General features: G+C 52.5%; 1 protein-coding gene across 4 annotated transcripts in view; it reads left to right on the top strand.

Moving 5' to 3' along the window:
* The first annotated feature begins 5,425 nt into the window (after positions 1–5,425).
* Positions 5,426–10,087, top strand: part of PRDM11 (PR/SET domain 11) — a 47,843-nt gene continuing 43,181 nt past the window's right edge. For 3 of the 4 annotated variants that reach the window (XM_057408715.1, XM_057408712.1, XM_057408717.1), the window contains exon 1: positions 5,627–6,098. The gene's annotated coding sequence lies outside the window, so the exon portion shown is untranslated. The other variant, XM_057408714.1, reaches the window with a different exon arrangement.

Raw genomic sequence — 10,087 nt, 5'->3', positions numbered from 1 at the left:
ATAATGAGGAGGGTGAGGACAAACGGAAAGATAAATTCTTTACCTCTTCTTTTCTTCAGATCTGAACTGTTTCTTAAAGACAGCTTTATAGTTAAACACAAGTTATTTGGCTCAAGACAGGGTAGCTGCTTGTGATATACAGAAGTGCACATTCCTATGGACTGCCAAAACATGTGACGGATGCCTAGAAACAAACCACTGAGTTTTGAAGTGCTTGTGAGCGGAGACATTCCTTGCTTTGGGCCAGCTACAGAGAGAGCATTTCATATGGAAAAGCACTTCTGGTTATCCATTAAAAACACACCAGTGCAAATTCTCAAAGCCCAGTGTTTGAAAAAGGCACTATTTGCACATGTCTCATCAAGCCCTAAAGAATCGGGATGGTCTTGGGCAGGTGATCTGGGTTTCTGGCTATGGTTTGAGTGCCTATTTGTCGCTGCAGCCCAAGACACAGGCACTGATCTGGGTAAAAGGCAATCCACATGCATGCATCAATATTACAATAAATAAGCAGCTTTCTTGGGTATTTTTATGGATTATTTTTAACCCAGTTCAGCTCTCTGCAAACAGCCTTGTCAGCATCGCTGGGCCCAGGCAGCCATGGCAGCACCCACCCATCATAGAGCAGGAATTCCCAAAGCCAGTACTGCCTGAGAAGTGCGGATGCTGAGGCTGTGCCAATGGCTCATTGCTGCCATGGGAGAGATCCAGCTTTCCTCCTGTCCCCAGACAGCATGGTAGCACTACCTCCTGTTGCTGGCGTTGGCAACTGGTGGCTAATTCTCTGCTGGATTAGCCAGCCAACTCAGAGAGAGCACCAGTACCAGCCTAAGGGACCATGCCTGCTGGTCTATCTACCTGCTGCGTCACAGCATCTTTATCATCAAACCATAGCCTTAAATTCCTGTACAGCTCTGGCCTATATATAGCCATATATAACTATATATAGCCAGGAGGCCTCCCTGGCTCCACAGAGTCATCTAAACCCCAGGCAGGATCATCCCACCCTCCCCACTGTCCATGGGGAGCCAGGGGGTAAGAGCTCCACTTAGCTGCAGGGGGTAAGCAGGCTCCACTTAGCTCTTGAGATGAGCTCAGCAGATGGTGGCTGAGGTCTTAGAGAACAGAGAAAAAGGGAGAAGGTTGCACCCAGAAGTTTTGTAGAATCAGACTGGTTTGGGTTGGAAGGGACCTTAAAGCTCAACCAGTTCCAACTCCCTGCCATGGACACCTTCCACAAGGGCAGGTTGCTCCAAGGCCTGTCCAACCTGGCCTTGAACACTGCCAAGGATGGAGCAGCCACAGCTCCTCTGGGCACCCTGTGCCAGGGCCTCAGCACCCTCACAGGGAAGAGCTGACTAATGTCTAATCTAAACCTCCCCTCTTTCAGATTAAAACCATTCCCCCTTGTCCTGTCACTCCATGTCCTTGTTAAAAGTGCCTCTCCAGCCCCTTTAGGCACTGGAGCTGCTCTAAGGTCTCCCCTTAAGGAGCCTTCTCCAGGCTGAACCAGCCCAGCTCTCTCAGCCTGGCTCCAGAGCAGAGCTGCTCCAGCCCTTTTCATGGCCCTTCTCTGCCCTTTCTTGCTTTCCAGTTGATCACAGCAATGCTTATCTGCCTCCTTGGGGACTGTTCATTAGGCTTAACCCAGAGACACCCATAAAATTCATGGAGAGCATGGCATTGCTAAAGCATTCATATTCTCCTACTTGTAATAATGAAAGACTCATAGGGCACAATGAGGAAGAAGATGGATCACTGCTGGGTAAAGGTCATCACTACTTCTATTGTAGAGCAGAAATAAACACAAGCTGCAGCCCTGCACAGATACGTGCTCTTCAAAGAGCTCTTCCCCTGTGCCTCTTTCGGGGCCTGTCCCACCCTGCTACAGTCATTTGTTACTATGGGTTTCTGGCCGAGTTTCCTTCTCAGTCATGTAATTTCCTTTTTCTTTTCTTTTGTGGGACGTTTTCAGATTTTCAAAGGGAAAAATCTGTATTCCGATTCACCATCCAACAACCCATCAGTGTGGAAGAGAAATCCTCCTGATTTTCTTAGGGAAACTTTCCAGCTTGCTAAGACAGACTTAACAGCCAACTAACCTCATACTGATTGCGAGCATCAGCGTGATGGTCCTGCAGATTGCAATCTTTTCTGTGTGCAAGGAAGGTGTTGTAGGGGTAATGGCAGTAAGATTTTCCTTTCTGCTTGCAACCTTTCCTGGAGGAAGAGGCAGTCTGGCCTCAAAAAACTCATTCCTTGAAGCCTGGGAAGCAGATGCCAGCCCCCTGGTATTGATGTGGTTATGAAGGATGCCGACAATCTTAAACAAGAGGATATTCAGTAATGTGATGGCTGCTGTGCACATTAGCTTGCAGAAGAACCCAAATGCTTTTCTACCTTTCCTTGGGCACCCTGTTGAAGACAGCCAGGGGAGGCAGTCCCCCAAAGCCTCACCTCCAGCACAGGTCCTGACTTTCCTCTTCTTGCAGTGCTGCACCTGAGCCCCCGGGTGTTTTTAGGGAATAATATGCCCATTACACGCCATCACTTTTGCTGCGTTGGACGTCAGAGCTGGCAGAGGTACCTGCTGACTCCCAGCATCTTGCGCTCTGAAGCCCATTTAAGTGTAGTTGTTGACAAGCTGGATTCTGTTTCGTCCGCTTTTGCACGCATTATTTTTTTATACCATTGGCTAAAAGCAGCAGAAGAACCCTTTTGCCTCATTGGGGCATTATCCAGCATTTCATGGAGGAGCAGATTTGACAGGCTTAACACTGGAACATCAACTCCTAATTACATCATTCCTATCTGTTGTTGTCATTTTGCTTGTTCTGAGAGCCAGGCAGACAGAGAGAAATTGCTGTGGGTGATGGAGTGAGGGATGAACACAAGGCAAAAGTGCTGAAGCACTCTTTAAATTAATTAATCCTATGCTTTCTTAGTAAGTGAGGGGGCAGTTTGCTAAGAAAGAGGGAGACCTTGCAAGCCCCAAAAGTCACATATTTGAGAGACAGCGCAAGTTAGCACCATGTTCCTTCTGTAATGAGTTTCAACGCAGAAAAGACACAAAATCTTCATTGGGATTTTATTGCCTGATGTAGTGGGTTGACCTAGGCTGGACTCCAGGTGCCCATCAAAGCTGTTTCATCATTCCCCTTCCTCTCAGGAGAAAGAAATATAAGGAAAGGCCTGTGGGTTGAGATAAGGACAAAGAGAGACCACTCAGCAATTACTGTCATGGGCAAACCACACTCAACTTGGAGAAACTAGCTTAATTCATTACTAATAAATTTGTATTAAATTCCTTCCTCCTGCCCCTTCCTCTTTCCAGGCTTAACTTTACTCACAGTTTCTGTTGGTCTTTCCTCCCCAGCAGTGCAGGGGGATTGCAGCAGTGAACGGGGATTGCAGTCAGTTCATCACACGTTGTGCCTGCTCACACTTTTCCTCTGCTTCACTGTGGGTCCCCTCCATGGGCTGCAGGTGGAAATCTGCTCCAGCGTGGACCTCCATGGGCAGCAGGGGCACAGCATCATCGTGGTCTGCACACCAGGCTACAAGGGAATCTCTGTTCTGGCGCTTGGAGCACCTCCTGGCCTCCTTCACTGAACTTGGGGTCTGCAGAGCTGTTTCTGTCACATACTCCTCTCTTCTGTTGCAATTGCTGTTGTGCAGGTTTCCACACCCCCCACACCTCCCTTAATTATGTTAATCCCAGAGGCACTACCAACCATCACTGATGGGTTCAGCCTTGGCCAGTGGTGGGTCTATCTTGAAGCTGTCTGGCACTGGCTCTATTGGATATGGGAGATGCTTCTAGCAGCTTCTCACAGAAGCCACCCCTGTAGCCCCCCCACTACCAAAACCTCACCACGCAAACCCAAAACACCCATTCAATATGTACAGACAACAAGCACACATTAAGACAAGGCAACTCCCAATAAATTAGCATGCCCATGTTTGCAAGGAGACATAATAGCTGTTATTTATACTGCACTTACATATTTAATTTTCTTTATAAATAAAAGCTTTATGCCTCCCTTTGAGCCCTCTCTTACAGCCTTTAGACTACAACAGCTCCAACCAAACTATTACCCCAAATTAGCATGCCATTCTGCATGCGCTTGTATTGCTTCCATGATTTTTATTGTTTTCTTAATTATTATTTTTCCTCTCAGTTCATTCATCCATCATCTTTACAAGCCCATTGTCGTACTTGCTGCCAGTTTAGTGCTCTCAAACATTTCAGCACACAGAAATGGCAAACTAGGGCGGCTCTATTAGGATCTCTAATATTTCTGAGGAGTCTGAAGGTGCTGACAGCTTATGGTATGTCTTTCCCAGGCAAGTGCAAGTGCCTCAAAGTCCATCTATCTGCGATTAGTAGGAGTAAAATTACACAGCACGCTTACCCTCCAAGCAGGAATCTGCTCCCCTGAGGTTAGAAATGGGGGACAAAAAGCACATCACAGCTGGAGAGCTGGCCAACAGCTCGAACTTCTGAATAATCACCCCTGCCTCTGCAAGGTGAGCATGTGCTGGACCTGAGTTGATAGCCTTTGCCTTGCTGTTCCGCCAGACAAATGATCTTCTGTTCACTTAAGTGATGCATCAAGACCCCAAAGTCCTGTCACCCCCCAAGCTCTCGGGGACAGCAGCTCAGGGATGGCAGAAGTGGGGCCTCTATTTTTGCCCTATGCCCTGTTTTACTTTGCGCCCTCGCTGCTTTTTCTCCACTCCACACCATCCTTTCATAGTAGACGCCTCAGGGTGGTGGATATTGGGAAAGAATTCCTCTTTTCCCTTGGGAATGCAGAAAAGGGTATTTCTCAGGATACGTTCCAAGTATCCAAGCATGCACATTGTCACCACTGCCCTGTTTGCATACAAGCCCATTGTCAACCAAAGGAACTGGAAAATTATGGCTATTTAACCATCCCTTTCTTTACCCCCTGCTGCGCCTCTTTTGGCAAAGCAGCGGAGCAGTTCGCATTGTTTCGCATTTAACGCTCGCAGATGGTTTTATTTAGAATTTGGTTTATTGGTGAGACATGCTTCCTCTGCTTATTAAATTATGCCTACTTTTTGTCATCCCTCATGTAATCCCTGCGCGGAGCTCGGGGGAAGGGGCTGTTGTATTGCCGTTGGATGGATTGCTTTTTAAGGCGGGGGGGGAAGGTGGAAGAGTTAATACAGCCTTGCTCTAAGCGCAGTGCAAACACCGCGTTTCCACATCCACTCCTCGCTCGCACAAGGGCATGAGGCTCCGAAGAGGCGAGCGCAGCCGCGCACCGGCGGGGCTCCACCGGGGGGAGCGGGGCCACCCGGGGGACAGTCGGACTCTCCCCCCGGCTAGCAGCGGAGCCCCGGGGCACGTCCTGGCGCTGTCCCCACAGGCGGGCGGCTCCATCCCGCTCCCGGTCCCGCTCGGGCGGCTGCCGGGCGGCGGCAGGTGGTGGCCGCGGCAGCGCCCGGAGGGGAGCCCCGCGGGTGTCTCCCCTCCGCTCTACCCCGGGGCCGCCCGGGCGGCGGGGTTTGTCCTTCACAGCCCCCCCCGAGCCCCCGGCCGCAGATCGCCACCGGCTCCGCGCGGAACTCGCCGGCTCCGGAGCAGGAGGTGGGACCGGGTTGGGTTCGCTCGGCTTTTCCCTTTTATTCCCCTTGCTTTGTGCGGCTTTTGGGGTTTGTTGTTATCATTTCTATCCCCTCGTCTGTTTCCACCCCGGTGCTCGGAGGCAAGGCGGGAGCACCGCGGCCCCGGGAGAGCCCTGACGGGCCGAGCCGGGCCGGGCCGGGCGGGCCGGCGGCGCCTCCCCCCGGTTCGGGGGGTCCCCGGGCTCGGCCCCCGAACGCCCCTCTCTTCCGTTCTCCATGTCATTTCCTGTGCTAATAAGATGGTGGTCACGGCCGGGAGGGAGGGAGCCGCCGCCGCCGCCTCCGCCGAGCCCGGCCCGGCCCCGGGACCCGTCCTCGCCTGGGACTAGCCAGCGGGGCCGGCGGGGAGGGTGGGAGGGCGCAGCCAGACGGGCTCTCCCCGCTCCCCCTCCCCGGGCCCCCCGACGCCGAGGCGGGCCCCCCGCGCCCGCAGCGCCGAGGTGAGTCAGCCCCGCTGGTAGCCAAGGTGGCCACGAAAATGGCTGCGGAGTGCGGCGGGGCGGGAGACGGGGGAAGGTCCGGCCGAGCCGTGCCCGGCCGAGCGGTGCCCGGCTGAGGGGTTGCCAGCAGCGCGGACACGACCCGCGGGCTCAGGTAGCGCTGCCCCCCTCCGGTCCCCCCCTTCTCTTCCCCTGCGGCGCTGGGCCTGGCCCGTCCCCGCCGCTCCCGCCCGCGCCGCGGCTGCGCCCGCCCTTCCCCTCAGCGCTGTGTGTGCCCCCCCCCCGCCCCGCTCGGCCGTTAACGGGGCCGGTGAGTGACGGGGCCGGCGGCCAATGGGCGGGCGGGGCGGGAGCCACAGTGGAACGCGGGGCGGGGCGGCGGGAGCCCGCGGCAGCACCGGGGCGGGGGGTGAGGGGCAGCCGGGTCGGCGGCCGGGGCCGGGGCTCCCGCAGCGGAGCGGGACGAAAGCCGGGTCAGTGGGACCGCCCCCGCGGCAGCGGAACCCTGCCTGCAGCATCCCCCGGGGCCACGGCGTTGTTGCTGCCCTTGCGCCGCTCAGCCAGGGCGCTTCGTGTGGAAAAACTTCCCCAAATTCATGGGTTTTGGCGTTTTTCCCCATTAACTTACTGACTCATTCTGGCTTCTTTGCAGACGCTCCCGAAGACCGTGATTTTTATACCTGTATTTTTTAAGCCCGGTTCGTATATCCCTTGGCATATTCCAAAGGGGAAGGGAAGATGCCTTCAGCATCCCGTATCAGATCCCTTAAAAACCAAACCCAAAACAAACAGAAAACTGGCCCCTGGGCAAAACTGTTGGCTCAGGGTTGCTTCCTCTTTTCCCAGTGATTAATGCTTCTCATTAATGGGAGGAGAACTGGCAGAACCAGCTTAAAAACCACCCGGACCTGGCGGAGAGAGGGTTGTTTTCGAGCGCTGCAGGTGCTGCTCCGTGTTCTGTTGAGCAGCTGAGGAGCCCCAAATATCCAGCAGCCCCCTTGGATCCGGTCCTGCTGGTGACGTTTGATTCCCTGTGAGATCAGTGGAGCCAGGCTGGGCATATTTATGTCCCCTAAATTTCCGTTCATGCACTCAATGGAGATTATAAGCAATGAAAGTGGAAAGGGAAATGACTCTTTCAACTTTCTAATGCCCTGTGTATAAACCCCACCATGGACGTGCGTGCCTGATGAGGATAGCACGGTTTGTTTGGTTTCAAGCGCAAGCTGCAATCGGAAATGGAAGTATTCGGGTGATGTGTGTTCGTCTCTTGCAAGCGGTGCTTGGAGCAAAGGTGCTCCTGCTCTAAGAATAGCCGCTTAGTGTGTGGCTGGGCGATGTGGGGCTCTTCAGGCACGTGGAGTCTGCAAAGAGATCAAGTGTTGGGGCTGCTGGTGTGGCCAGTGGAAGGATGGTGACATTGAGGAGCTATGGGAGATGCTGAGGGTTGCCCTGGCTCTTGGCTAGATGCTGAGTTGTCTGGTCATGCAGTGATGTGGAGAAGCAGGACCAGGGGAAGCCGCTGTTCCCTCATGCTTTAGGGTCTGTAGAATTGTGCAATGGTTTGAGTTGTAAAGGACCTTAAGACCATCCAATTCCAGCCCTCTGCCATGGGTGGGGACACCTTCTACTAGAGTGGATTGCTCCAAGCCCCATCCAACCTGACCGTGAACACTGCAAGGGATGGGGCAGCCATGGCTTCTCTGGGCACCCTGTGCCAGTGCTTCACCACTCTCATAGTAAAGAGTTTCTTCCTAATGTCTAATTTCAATCTCCCCTCTGTCTGTTAAAGCCATTCCCTCTTGTCCTGTCTCTTACATGCCCTTGTGAGAAGTCCCTGCCCAGGTTTCCTGCAGCCCCTTTAGGCACTGGAGCTGCTCTAAGGTCTCCCCTTAAGGAGCCTTCTCTTCTCCAGGCTGAGCCAGCCCAGCTCTCTCAGCTTGGCTCCAGAGCAGAGCTGCTTCAGGCCTCTGATCACCTCTGTGGCCTCTTCTCCACTCGTTCCAACAGCTCCACATCACTCTTGTGCTGTTGCCCCAGAGCTGGTTGCAGGACTGCAGGAGGGGGGTCTCCCTAGAAAGCAGTAGAGGGGGAGGAATCCCTCCCTTGACCTGCTGCTTATGTTCCTTTCGATGCAGCCCAGGACACAGTTTCTAGGCTGCAAGAGCTCACTGCTGTCTCGTGTTGAGCTTCTCGTAAACCAACACCCCCAAGTCCTCCTCGGGGCTGCTCTCAATCTAGTGTCTGCCTGGACTGTATTTGTGCTTGGGATTGCCCCAACCCAAGGGCAGGAAAAGCACCTCAACACCTAGTGTCTAAAACTGCTGTTCCCTCAGGCTGTCCATGGGAGGTGAGGGGTATCCTGCGGTTCCCAGCCCAGGGCTGGCTTTGCTGTGGAGCTGGCTGGTTTGGGGAGATTAATTCCTCTAGCATCTTTGTGGACCGTGCATGACGCACAGTGTTTTCTGGGCCAGTTTGTGGGGGACTTCCCTCATCATGAGCCTTGCTGGTAGCAATTACTGGTGCTTTCTGACAGTTTAAGGGGGAAGGATTACTATGAGGGTAATTCCTGGTTTTAAACACTCAGGACACTGCTGGAGGAGCCCAAAGCAGGAAGGTTCCTGCTGCAGCAGGCTGGGTTTGTGATCAGGGTGCCAGAAGCCTCTCAGTGAGTGGAGATTGCAGCCCTGAGTCAGGAATCAGAGTAAAGTATGTGTATTGAGGAGAAAAGCGACAAGCCCAGGCAAGACAGGCCTTTGGTCTTTTTATAAACAGTACCATGTACGCTTTATCCTTCTGCTTGTTGGGTTTTTTTATTAATACACTTTTTTCCTTTCATAACTTCTGTCTCATGCTGGTTAATTCCAAAGCAAAGCTGGGGTTTATTTTAGTTTCCCCCTCCCCTTGTCCATTTATGCAAGAGAAATACATGCTTTTACCTATGTCTTTACTCTTAAATTTGCTGTTAGCAGGGCCTCTCTCTTGCTGGTTTGGCTGCAAGTGCTGCTGACCACTTCCAGAGCTCTTAAAATTCATGACATTTTGGAGTAGCGTATTTAAAATTGTTATTACCAGTTGTTGACATTGGGACAATTTGCATGGAGAAACTAAAGATAGTCCCAAAGACAAAATGCTGTTTGTTTGATTTGGTGTTTTGTTTTGTTTGACAGTCAAATAATAGTACTGTAGACTAACTGGGAGACCTCTAGAAGAAGGAAATAAGCTGCTAAAGCTTGGTCTGAAGATACAAGGCTGGGTGACTGTAAGAAGTAATGACTCTTGTTCCTGGTGGCATGAGGCAGACATGCAGAGGGGCTTTTTACAAGGGCAGGTAGTGACAGGACAAGGGGGAATGGCTTTAAACTGACAGAGGAGAGATTTAGATTAGACATTAGTCAGCTCTTCCCTGTGAGGGTGCTGAGGCACTGGCACAGGGTGCCCAGAGAAGTTGTGGCTGCCCCATCCCTGGCAGTGTTCAAGGCCAGGTTGGACGGGGCTTGGAGCAACCTGCTCTAGTGGAAGGTGTTCCTGCCTATGGCAGGGGATTGGAACTGGATGATCTTTAAGGTCCCTTCCAGCACAAACCATTCTATGATTCTATGAACACAGGCGGAAACTTTTGATGCCTGCTTTGTGCTGGGGACGTGTATCTGAGACTTACGAGCAACTGTTTTTCCTAAGAAAGCCAGAACAAGCAAGACATCCCTTTTATTCCTCAGTTTGGATTGCAGTTTTCTAGCATTTTAAGAAATCTGGAGTCATTTGGACGCACGTCTGGGTATACTTGACATGTCTTCTTGCATCAGTGTTGAGTTCTGTGGGTTCTCACCTGAGCACAGGTCCTTCAGAGCCCAGGGCTGAGAGCTGCTTGGGGCAAGGCATAGCTGTTGAAGGGGGCTCAGCACATGCAACATCCATTGGCACTGAGCAAGTGGCAGAATTCCTCCTTGACTGCTGGTGGGCAGCCCTCCCATGGGATGCTGGCTTTT

The sequence above is a fragment of the Pezoporus wallicus genome, unplaced genomic scaffold, assembly GCF_028554395.1.
Source record: "Pezoporus wallicus isolate ANWC-B61680 ecotype Strahan unplaced genomic scaffold, APGP_CSIRO_Pwel_v1 contig_6382, whole genome shotgun sequence".
In the NCBI taxonomy this organism is placed as follows: Eukaryota; Metazoa; Chordata; class Aves; order Psittaciformes; family Psittacidae; genus Pezoporus; species Pezoporus wallicus.
The sequence above is the reverse complement of the archived record's forward strand: the minus strand, read 5'-3'. Positions and strand labels throughout refer to the sequence as shown.